The sequence below is a fragment of the Gymnodraco acuticeps genome, unplaced genomic scaffold (genome assembly GCF_902827175.1).
Source record: "Gymnodraco acuticeps unplaced genomic scaffold, fGymAcu1.1, whole genome shotgun sequence".
Taxonomy (NCBI): domain Eukaryota; kingdom Metazoa; phylum Chordata; class Actinopteri; order Perciformes; family Bathydraconidae; genus Gymnodraco; species Gymnodraco acuticeps.
The window spans coordinates 12192162-12205377 of record NW_022990238.1 but is presented as its reverse complement, the minus strand read 5'-3'; the positions used below and the strand labels follow the sequence as shown (position 1 = coordinate 12205377).

At 40.2% G+C, this 13216-nt stretch overlaps 1 protein-coding gene across 1 annotated transcript in view; it reads left to right on the top strand.

Annotated features, from left to right (window-relative positions):
* Positions 1-13216, top strand: part of hs3st4 (heparan sulfate (glucosamine) 3-O-sulfotransferase 4) — a 142969-nt gene that overhangs the window by 114125 nt on the left and 15628 nt on the right. The gene's annotated exons all lie outside the window — the stretch shown is intronic.

Genomic DNA, 13216 nt, shown 5'->3' with positions numbered 1-13216 from the left:
GTCGGCACAAGATCCGCAACCCGACCCGAACCCGCATATATATGAGCAGTGAAAACGTGCAATTATTAACACACGCAGTTGCATATTTGTCTCAAAAAGCGTGGGATGTTGGTTATTTTCTCCATCTAGGATGACACCAAAAGCCTCCCAGACGTTGGATTTCGCTCTTGAGGAAGTGTTATTGAAATGCTGTATTCTCCGCTAGAGAGCTTCACCTCAGCCATTTTGAATGTGGCGCACACAGCAGCAGATTGATGCGCTGCAGAGGTTATGATTATGCACGGTCCCGCGGGGGAGAGGTCTGCGGATACCTCGGGTACCCGACCCGATGCAGGACTCTGCTGTGAGCACAGTGGGATTGGTCGGGACGTTGTGAATCGCGCTGAGCTCCGTGGAGGTGTGGTTTCCTTGTTTAGCGATACACATCGAAACACAGCCAGGTGTTGGACGTAACGTAACGGCTCCACGGATTGGTCCATTTGGTTCCGGGTAACGCATGACCGTATCGCGTCATAGGAAGTAAACAATGGACAATGACGTATCTTCAACGAGGCGTTTTGGGGCAGCATAGACAGGTATTTTCTGTGTTAGAGTTTTATTCGCTACAGGGTGTACTTTGAGGGTTTTGACTCTGCACACCGTTTACATGCATAAAAACCTTCATAACACACAAGGGGACGGGTAATAACCGGAAAAGCATGACATGGGACCTTTAATGGTCACTATTCCTATCTAAGGGTAAACATAACAACTTTCATTCATTTATGAACATAAACAGGAGGATTAAGAATGGAGAATGAGATGCTAAACATTTGAGGTTATGTCATGTTATAGATTAGGTGTCGTGGGCCTCAGTGTTGCTGTTTTAGTGAGTTTTATTGAAAGACATTGGCAGTATAAAACAAAGCAAAAATGATGAGGAATCGGGTGATGTGGATCTGTCCTAAACAATAATGAATCCTGAATTCAAGAAGCTCTAGGGATGTTAGCTTCACCACAGACATAATACCCATATCCATGTCTTCTCTCCCCTCCATTGCAAGAGCCAACATCAATATTCTACAGTGAGGAGCGAGGTGGGCCAACAAGACGACCTGCCACAGCTGCTGAAAATAAATTAACTGGTGCCACAGTGTTTGATTGGTATTTAAGGGGCCTTGGGTGCTCTACGCACCAGTGTGCATTGTGTGTGTATAAAGCATATTTGAAATATCTTTAGGTAAAGAAATAGAGAAAGGGAAATGTAGAACTCTCATACAAAAGTAATAGATTTACGTCATGCCTACTCTCTTTTTCTCTATTGGGATTTCGGAGCAAGAGTCTTGGAGGCTTTTGCAAAGGCAGAAAAAGAGAACAAAATAACAAAAGTACGACATATTCTCAAGCACACACATGTGGGAATTATTCACCAATATAAATATTACATACACTGTATATATTGGGCCTGGATAATTTGTTAAAGGCTTAACTCATACCTCTAGAGCAGGGGTTCCCAAACTTTTCAGCCCACGACCCCCAAAATAACAGTGCCAGAGACTGGCGAGCCGCCACCACATGAATTGTCAACGGGGGGAGCCTTGCTGCGGGGACATTCTACAGATGGCCAATCCGCCCCTGAAAAATGTCTATGCACACGTTATTATTAATAATAGTAATACTAATAACAGTGTTTCTCATACATCGACATACAAACCCCACAGATCATCAACTCCGGTGTGTCTCACTCATTAAGGCAGGCAAAAACATAGTTTTTCATGCACTGGTCAATTTTGAGATGTTGTGCTATTTTGATACCATAACATGTTTTCTTTCAGGCTTTTGAAAGGGAAACGTACAAAATACACATTTAGGTGTTTATTTTACTATAGTTTGTCTTTTTGCGTCTGTAGATTTCTCCTACATTCACCAAAAGTTAGCATTCTAACCAGGGGCGTTTCCTGGACCTGGAAACATTCGGCCCACAGTGGCAGCACCAGAGATTTTATTTTGGGGGTGCTGTGGGGTAGCTTGACGTTTCATAGAGGGTGCTCAAACATGTAGGGTTTCCCATTAAGGTTTTTCTACTGCAACACTCCTCACACGCACATACACAGTACACCCGTGACTGTTACAACGAAGGCTCGATAATCAGCTCACGGCGCAGACGGACCCGGTGGAATACAGGGTCTACCGCGTTTAGGAACCGTTAAGCAGAACCGAAATTGTGTATTTTGTATAGGTACCCGGTACCCGGCATTTTCTTAGCGGTTCTCATCTGGAACCGAGTTTCGGTTCCCAACCCTACTCACGAGCGGAAAATGTGCTTTTACACGCGCATAAAATGACCCTCGCGCGCAGATTAAACCGACAGCCCTCTTTAGATCTTCAGATTAAAGACAGCCCTCTTGCTCGCTCGCGGGAGTGTCAGCCTCACTCGCTCGCGGAGTCTGTCTGCGCGCGCGTGAAAAGTTTCTGACACATTAGGGCGGAGCCACAGGACTTTGATTGACAGCTGCCAGGAAACCTGGAGTTGCCAGGTTTGATAAATGCCTGAACTACCAAGAGCCGAGGAGTGACAGCAGGAAGATCAGTTGGACGAGATTGAATGGTAAAGTTGTCCATAAAAAACTATTATATTCGTAAAGTGTACAGCTAATATACAGTATATATATATATATATATATATATATATATCAATTCATTTCATCTGCTGTACGCACCTCCCTTACTAAATGAACTATACATGAACTATAGTATTACTATAGTATACTATAAGAGTTGTATAGTGTCCTATAGTAAGTTTGTAGTGTTCTGTAGTATTGTTCACCAGCTATCGTATTACTATAGTTCTTTCTGTTGTGCCATTTTATTAGCTATAGTAGCCCTATAATATTTCAATAGTAATACTATGTATCTAGATCTTTGTAGTATTCCTATATTATTTTAAATAGTATAATATATAGTGTTTCTGTAGTTGTTTTTTGAACACACTATAGAACACTCCTAGTAATAGTATGATATTGTCATAATGAATGCATATTATTGCGGTGCCCCTACAAATATAATCAAATTATGTGGGAAACACTGGATAATATTATTAATAATAATAAATAATAATATTTTAATAATTGTTTTAATTTTTAATCATCTCGCGACCTCGGGGTCTCGCGACCCCCACTTTGGGAACCCCTGCTAGAGCACAGTGAGGAAGATAGGAAGGATTAACAGTCTAACAATTTACTGACAGTATCAACATGCTGTACTGTAACTTTTCACACACAATTCACACCATGTTCAAAATGATACACAGTGTTTACAGGAAGCTATCGGCACAGTATCATAAATATTATGGTGATCTAAAATCAAACACAGCAGCAGGTGGCCACACTCACCCACTAGCACTGTCTCACAAAGCCCTCCTCGAGAGAGGTAATCATTTACGGTTGTCACATTCAGTTGATGACCAGTTGCAGCTGGAAACGGCTGACTAAACACAATTAGATTTTTTTTTTAAAAACCCACTTTAAAGCATAATTATTCACATTTCAGGTTCATAATTGTATGTTGTGCTTCTACTGTGATGTGTTTCCATGCTTTAATGTTCAAAGAGCTCTTTATTTCTCATACGGCCTGTGCTGCAGCACCTCTTTTCACCCTCTGTCTGAAGCCAGAGCCCAGTCTGCTCTGATTGGTTAGCTGGCCGGCTCTGTTGTGTTCAAATGCTTAGAGATGTCCTGCCCCCTTAGCCTATCACGTACTGTACAATGCATTAGACTCCAAAGGACGCGTTTCAGGCAGGGGAGAGTTGGTGGGAGAGAAACTCCCTATGTGAACTTTTGGAGTGTATCCTTTACAGACCATTTACATGCATATTACCGATATAACAGACTACAGGAAAGACAAAACCCCAAAAACCATAATAGGATCCCTTTAAATAACGAGATCAATACACTAGTATAGTATTCGTTTATTAGTCCCCGAGGGGAAAATGGATTGCAGCACATCACAGAGGCATTTAAAAAGTTAAGACAATACATCACTGACAACAACATAGACACAGATAAAAACAAACAGACATAAGAAAACCAGATATCGGCAGACATGACAAGGGGCCTATAGACATTCCACTTCTGTTCGGTATCATTGTGCTACATCTATAAACAAAGTGGAAGTACAGAGCTATTTCACTTCAATGACATCAGTCCTCAGTTCTGACTCCACTACTGTTCTTTAATAAAGCAACTCAATGACTATATTTAGAACAGAATAAATTATTATAGAAAGTACTGACATTGTTTGGAATGGAAAAAGTGCAGGGATAGAATTATAAAGGCCTACATTTGCAACCAGGTATTAAACACATTATTCAAGATCTTTTGTCAGATACTCAATGTCATGAAAAACTACACTTGCTGAGGATTAGGCATAGGATTAACGCAAAGGATTAACGCAAACGCAATCGCAAAAAAGCTTCCGTCCACAAGCAATATTCACCGGATAGTGTCTGTCCACACGAGACAGCTCCGTTTAGCTCTGGAGAAGCTGCAGTACATATGCAGGAGCCTGTACGTGGCGCTGTAACTTCCTCCACAAAAGCAGCGAAGAAGCATGGTTGTCATGGTTGCCCTTCTGTTTATTCTCGCGGTGGGAGCCGAGGGAACCGGGTAGTTTTTCGCCAGTCAACGTGTATTCAAGTTTAAATCTTCCGACAAAATTATAAAAGTGCCGGTCAAAGGTCTTCTTTGTTATTTATTGAGCTTTAAAACAAATGAATAATGACTCTATATAATATAATAATAAAATACATGGAGCCTCTCTTTTTCCTCCCTCTCTTCTGACAGCGTCAGTGTCTGTTTCATGCAGCAGCTGATCCAGTAATGAGTGACCCAGCCGACAGTAAAAATAAACATATTTATAACTAGTTTTGGTAGTTTGAGAGGAGTCTCCGTCCTGTCAGATTAGACTTTACTCGCGTTTAGGTCCATATCGAGAGAAAGATAAATAATCTGAATTCAGTGTGCAGTTTACTTTGACGCGGGGGTGAGCAGCAGAGGTGGGGAGAGGCGGGGCTATTGCCTCATCATTATCAGAAAATGATGACCCCCCAGAGCGTTGCATATGCCGTTCTTTCCACCTTGGGACCCGTTATCGTTTCCGCAGTCGTTAAGTGCCGTATTCGGTCGTCCTCGTGTGGCCGAACGGTCTATATGACACTAAGCAGTAACGCAAACGACTGTTTTTGTCCTCGTGTGGCCGGGGCCTTAAATAGGGTTACATGCTTGAGAGGCACTGTTAAGGTTGGACATTCATCCATTGAGCAATTCAACCATAAAGCTTTATGTTACAGACTTTCCAGATCTTAAACTCTTCCACATTAGCTGTAATTCAAAATTACATATTGGAAAGTAAACTAAGACTGCCAAGCCTTTACTGATGACCATATATAAATATTTCAGGGCTGTGAATGAAATTTGTCATTGTCATCTTCATTTCCTTGCTCATTTGTATTCATGACAAAGCACAAGACACTCACACCATGTAAGATCCCTGCTGAGCATGGAGAATGGTGAATTACAAGTCTGTGAGAGAGCAAAATACACCATATTCATTTTTCTCCAAACTATCACACAAACTTGGGAATTTAATTTGCAAGATTTAGTTTTGAAAGGATCTTATAGTTCATAATCAAGGAATATTTACAAGTATGAGATGAACCGACTGGCAACATCAAACAGACTTTTTTATACCGTGCTGATTATTTCTACTTTAAAGGTCTCCTATTATACTGTTTTTTATCATACATTATAGGTCTCGGATATATACAAAACATGTCTCTGAAGTGTTTGGCTCCAAACACCAAACAGATCTATAGGCGCATTCACACCGCAGTACTTTTCCCACAAAGGTTCATGAGAATTTAGTTCATGAGAACTCTTTAGTTCTCATGAACTAAGTACAGATCGCGTTCACACCGGAATAAATCCTTGGGGGTGGATTAGGCAAATGAAGCCGCTGACGTCACTTCTTCTTCTTCTGCTTTGGGTTTACTGGCAGGCCGCAAACCACTTCACGGCGTATACTGCCGCCCAAAGTCCCCGGCCGGAAGTCCCCAGAGTTGGGGACTGGCTTCAGTAGAAGCTGCTGGGAGTCCCAGCAGCTTCTACTGAAGCCTTCCGAGTAAATCGCCAGAACGCTGACACCTCCTCATCTCCACCGCTCCCATGTTTTATTTTGTGTTGCCATAAGTTAGTCTCTCTGCGTTTCTGCGCTGGGCTAATGCTAATGCTAATAATGCTAATGGGAGGATAATAAAATGGCGGCTTCACAAAACTTTTTGGGAGTTTTACGGGGCGTGGTTTGCAATCCGCCCAGCCAATCAGAAATATAGCTCTTTTCTCACAAGAGAGCCGCACGAAAGTCCCTGCTCTCTAGCAGGGACTTTCGTGGGGGTAAAAAGGTTCTCATGAACAAATTTTAGTACCGGCTCTTTTTGGTGTGAACGCGACAAAAGAGTTCTCATGAACTAAGTTCTCATGAACCTTTGTGGGAAAAGTACTGCGGTGTGAATGCGCCTATTGCAGCATCCCATAATCCCCTCTGTTTCAGCCCTGTTTCAAAAGTGCTGATTCTCTGTCTGTTACTTAAATGTAGATGAAAATAAGGAGCCACTCCCCACGCCCCTCTGAGAGATATTTGGTTAAAAGCACACAATTGGTGCTCTAGGAGGAGATTCAGGTGATAAGGGGGGGGGGGGGGGGTTACCTTGGTTGGTTATTGGCTAATGTTTACACAATCCAAAAAATCGTTATGACATCACAAAGTGGCCAAAATCTGATCAGCTCATTTTCATGGATCAGGACAAAAAGAGAGAGAATGTTTTTTCCTGAAACTTCCAGAATCTCTTTACACATCACATGTTGATGTATAAAACATGTGTGAAAAAGTAGATCTTGCATAATAGGTGACCTTTAATGTAGAATTGAAGGATACTGGTTTACTTTGTGTGGAACACAAGGAGCATCATACTTTTTCTTAAATACTTCTGTTCCAAATCACATCACGCAAACATGCCTTTGTGGCTCATACTGTAGCTGCTCAGAAATGGATGCTAATGTGCACTGAACAGCTCTTTTACCTTTTGACTGCAGCATTGAGACAAACATGAGTAGACGGAGTGAAATCAGGTTGAAATGCTGCCATGAGAAGGCTTCGACTCACTGCTACCACTTCCCTAATAAACTGAAAGCATCTTGTATTATTCATAAAAAGCCCTGGAATATTTATAGTCCATTTGGTGAAGTTATATATTTGTGGCACTGTTGCATTTTGTGTTCATTGGATATTTTTCGTGCATTTACAGCAGTTTGGTAGCAACATTGATAATTTATACGAATTCCTATTGCTATATCTTAAAATACTGTTGGTTGCAAAAGGAACAAATAAGAATGATCAGTAAATGGTCAACTTAACAGGTAGCCTTCCTGTGTGGAAAGTGGAAATGCTTTATGGTTGATAAAATATGTAGACCCAGCAGTAGTATTGCTATTCTCTTGGCAGAAAGAGTCCGACGCTGACATTTCCCACCAAGTTTTATGGCACACATTACCCATTTTTGCAATATGAGAAATGGCAAAAGTACCACGTTTGCCTGCCATAAATTACCCTGATATTCATCTTGACATTTGTGAGTTACCTTACTGCCGAATTCTCTGAATCAAGTTATTTCTGTATTACTGGATATATGATCAAATGTCTGGCGCAGAGAACGAAAAGAGTTTGTGCAGCCTCCTCCTTCGTAGTGTCACACTGACCTACAGCTCCAAAATGAATTTCAAGAAAACGGAGAAGAAAAAAAGAGAGTGTGATAGATGGGTGGTTTCCTGGAAAAGTTCATGTTCAGGTGTTTAACTGATAGTGCTGCCAACAAATAACCTCTCATATAAAAAGGGTAAAAAGACAGGCAATCTTTATTTCCTTTTAAGATTTTCCATACTACATTACCTGAAGGCAGAATACAGGCAGAATCAGGTATTATACCATATTCAAAATTAAACAAAAATGATGTGCTGCTTTCTGTTGCACATAATGAAATCAGACACAGATGCTGTGTCTTTAATGACGGGTTGTATTCCATTTGTTCTTGATGATGGCTTCAGCCATATGGCTTTGCTGTGATGGAAGGCAGCTTTTATCTTCTGCAGCTACTTGTTTATCCCCACAGTAATTGATGCCCTTCAAACCTGTCATCCTATCAGAAGCTGTATCACTGCAGGCTCGGTACACATTGTGCGATTCGGAAATTGCCAGGAAAGCTTTCATACTGAGATTACACTTAATAATTTGTCACACTTAGGTTTAGCCAATCACCTCAGGTGAACCCACTTCATAAAAAATGCCTCATGAATATGTCTGCATTCCTGCCACCACATAAAAAGTGCAGATGAGGACAACTTTAGGCAATTACACAGAATAATAAACATACTTTGAAAGAGGCCTGATTATGCTTTTTGGGGTTTTCCCTTTCCTCTAGTGTGTATTAGGTTTATTTGCATGTAAATGGACTATAAAGGCTGACATCCCCAATTCTCGCCAGAGGAGTTTCTCTCCAACACACTCCCCACTTTGTAGTACTCAAAGTTTATATTGACTAGGGCTCCAACACATTGTACGTGATAGGCTAACAGGCGGGACATTTCCGACACATCTAAGCTGTAGACCAATCACAACACAGCAGGCCATTAAAGCATGTAAAACATGTCACAGTAGAGGCACAAAATTAAAATATAAACCAAAACATTAGCATAATATGTCCTATTTAATACAAGATCTCTGCTGACATCCATGGTCACCTATCTGTACCCACGAGCAAATGTAATATTGTAGAATGTGATTTATTGCAGAACTATTTTTTTTTTTTAAGCCTATCTTCCTACATCTCAACAGTGGCCAGCACCTTCATGCCAACTGGACATCCCACACAGAAAACAACAAACTCTAATACCCCTCCTTGATAATGTCAAATAAACAATCAACAATCAACCAAAACACTGTTAATTATTGGGCCTAGTGAAAAGGGGGAAAGATACCTATTTTTTTGACATTTTCATGTACTAAATGAGCATGAAAGAAAAAGAGAATTTGTGTAAAATGCTGTTTCCTATTCTGCAGTCAGGTGCGGCAAAGTTTCCTCTGCGGTCAACTTCAGTGAATTGATTGGATCCTAAAGTTGTAGCCATTTTTCTCAGACAAGAAAATCTATCATATTCAAACTGTCATATTAATTGGTTCTGCTCAACTGAGCCGGATCTGCAACATTTCCAGGATGTACATTTTAGCCTTTGACTCTGACGTATTCAGGTGTGACTTCCAATTACAGTTGACCCTTTTGTGATTTTCTTTGAGCAAAAAACACATTGTGAGAGGGCTGTTTGAAGATGAATAAAGGGATGAATGATACATTATTTTTGGTTTATTATAGCTTAAAGTCAGAATAATTCACTTAAATCAAGGTTAAGTGTCATTTAAAAAGCCAGTAAGAAGAACTGTTATTAGTCTGTGCATGCATTTAACATACTGGCTTATATGTTCTGTTTTCTCTCTGTGTTTAACTAAAATCAATAAATGACACTGACATGTCTTCTGTGTTTGCTGCCGCTGCGCAGACGGGACTAACACATCACAAATGCTTCATTTTGTAGTGGCAACATCAATAACACTGCATTTTGAAGGCAATTATGATCAAATTGAATAAGCTCTCATCAGCTCATCCAAAGGAAAATAAACAAACAAGCACAAAACAATAAAATCATTCTTCAGACGAGTGGCAGGCGGTTTTATTACAGTGCAAATGAGCCATTATGTAAGAATTTAATTTTTGGGTTTAGATAATATTAGGTATTTATTTATAGGCCTGTGAGCAGACATCAGTGCCTTTTTTTTTATAGCCAACATTGTTAAAACAAAAAGTTGAAAAAGCAATATCCTCCGAGTTTGTGATGTGAGATAAGATTGCTTCCACCTTTTCTCCGGATTTTAAAACGGTTAAAAATAGACGTAATTTTCCAGCTCATATACACTGTTATGGATCAATGATACAGGGTGGTACAGCATCGGAAACATCCCCATATTTCCTCTTGTCGCCATGCTTTATTTCATAATGTTTTTTGTCCAAAGGGCATCTAAAAAACAGTGTCAGATCTCAGTGCTGCAGCCCAGGGACACAGGGAGAAGTACCTGGCCGGCCCACTGTTGGAAGTGGGACGGTCTTTGGGGGGGGACTCAAGAGAGAGCAGGGAATAAGGTTTTGATCAGGACCAGCTGTCACTTGTGTCCTCAACTCTTCTGTTGAAGCCCACACTCCTACAGAAGGACAAGTATAATGGGGAGGATGTGTTGTGTTTTAATTAGTCTCAAAGTATTAATCTTCCTGCCATTAAACAAATATGATTAACATATCACTAAAAACAAACTTTGCTGAGGAAACACCAATAATAATAATGTAGATGATTCTTTTAAAATCCATATAGCTTAAACATGTTTGATTGAATTAATATGTGTAATCTGTGATCCATCAACATCCTCTACGCTGGAGGTGGTAGAAAGCACAGCACTGTGGCACAATGAACGACAGCAGGAATCAGCATGTTAGATTATGTGTTTAACAGTAGGAATATCAGTGAAATTATCGAAAAAACCTTTCTGATAGCAAATGTGTTGGTTGTGTGTGCCATTGAAGCTAGTTTTAAAGAAGACGTATTATGGTCATTTTCAGGTTCATATTTGTGTTTTGTTCCTCTACTGTGACATGTCTCCATGCTTTAATGTTCAAAAAGCTCTTTATTTTTCTCATACTGCAGCACTTATTTTCACCCTCTGTCTGAAACCAGAGCCCAGTCTGCTCTGATTGGTTAGCTGCCCGTTTCTGTTGTGATTGGTCAACCACTTAGAGATCTCCCTATCATTAGCATATAACGTACAATGTGTTGGAGAGATAGCCAATAGAAGCGCATGTGTTGTATAGTGATGTCACTTTCAGAAAACTCCTTTGGTCTTGATGTTTGGGATTTTAGCCTTTGCAGACCATTCACATAAACAAATACCTACTATATGTTTGTAACACACTACAGGAAAGGAACAACCTGTTTAAATAAGTATTTCTTTAGAACAATAAATATTATTGGCCTCGTAAGAAAGCATTTTCTTTTTAGAGTTAAATGCTCAAAACTCATTACATAGGTTTAATCAGGACTCTTTCTGATGTATTTTTGTCTGATTTGATGAACAGTAACCACACAACTCACCAACTGAGATCTGATTCATATATTTTCTAAATCATGAGTGGTAAAAAGTGACATCACATTTTTCCAATTCAGCCCGCCTACTCTAAACCAGTGAGAAGAGCCAAAAGAGGAAAACAAATCCCTCGAGAGAAATAATAACTTCTAGCTTTGACAAACAATCAAGTGCTTATGAATGATTCCCTCACGCATAGTGGGAAGGTGATTGAGAAAATACATTGTTGAGCCTCTAGGACAACCTTAGTTTACATTTGCCTGACGATAACCTCTGTGGAAATGAGAATTGTGTCGCCTCTTAGAAGCAATGGCAGAAATAATGTGATCATTGTGGGATGGTTTACCGATGCACTGGTTTTAGCTATTAGTGAATAAATTGGCCTCAGAGGGAAATGTGTCATTTATGTTGGAGAACATATTGGATTGGAAGCGAACAGAGAAAGGAATAGCGCATCATAAAAGATTCAGCAGGAACCATAAAATAAATAGTTTTCTGGTTACGGAATAAATGTGTCATGAAGTACACTAATTGGATAAAAGGGTTTGGAAAATCATTGAAGTGATTCATTACTCGATTACATAAAGTGAAGATAGAGACAGCATATTGCCCCTTCAGGAGTCTGCTATAGACATATGGTTTTAGCAAATGCATACTTATTGCTCTACATACCAGAGAATATTCATGTAAAAATATCTAAATTCTGCCTGCAGTAGGTTTATGTATTATTACATAACGAGATCCTGTGGATAGCTTCAAGGCAAGCGAAGGCTCCTTCCTCTACTCTCAGGTGGAAAGGTCGGATTCAGCATGAGAAAAACAAACCAAACTCTCCACCATTACTTGAGCCTGATGCGATCGCTGAGAATGGCAGCATACTCTGTATTTGTTTTTCTCCTTAAAGCTGCACCTTCACCATGACAAAACAAAGCCTCCCACTCCATAACAGACCCACTAAGACCCTTTGCGCCGGCCTGTAGGCTTGTATTTTTACGTGTGCCAAACATGTACGCATCCACTTGTTGAGAGCAGAGTGAAGAATGACTCATATGACCAATTGTTTTTTTCTTTTTCCTCCACCTCTCAGTAAACCAATGCCTTTGTTATTTTTGCTGTAATCACAATCATGTCACTCAGGGTGTAATAATGTGATTATTCATTGAAAACTGACCACAGTATCACTCACTTGAAATGTCCTGAATGACTGTGGTTGATGAATAGCCGCTCGCACCCTCGATTGATATTTGAAATCGGACTCTGAGTAACACCTCAATATAATTGCCTTTTCGTTATCCGTTCTATTGTCTGCCTGCACTGACAGTTAAGGTGCTGGTTTACTGAGGAAATGTCAGATAAAATTGACTATAGCTCTCCGTCATCTGCTCTTTTATATAAAACGTTTTGCAAAGGGCAAGGATTCCTGCACTGTCCTAACAGAGACATTACTCTCTGGCTCCATATTGACACAAAACACAAACAAGTGAGACATTCCTAGTGTATAATTCACAACTCATTATCATAATGTTGTTTTATTTTTTGGTGAGTTATTTAATTGATGGCAGTAGTCTGCCCACATCACTTGCACCGTCTCCAAAACATTCTCTCCGAGGACTAAGGAGCTTATTATGAGTGGACTCTTTTAGAATAATTGATTGTATTTGACATGACATGGAGGAAGCCTGGCGGATTGATACTCTGCAGCAGAGCCCTGATCAATCCAAATGAGAGTCTGGGGGAGCTTTTATTTCTGTGCCAGAGTTTATTAGAAACAACTCGGCTTCTCTGGAGAAACTCTCCTCCTCCAGAAACAGCTTGGACCTATTAGTATCTGCGAATGTGAATTAGCATGATCCCTCACCTCATCATGACTCGGAATATTCCCCGTACACTAGTTTGACAGAACATAATGAAACATGGAGTTAAATGCCGGGCCATGTTCCAAAGC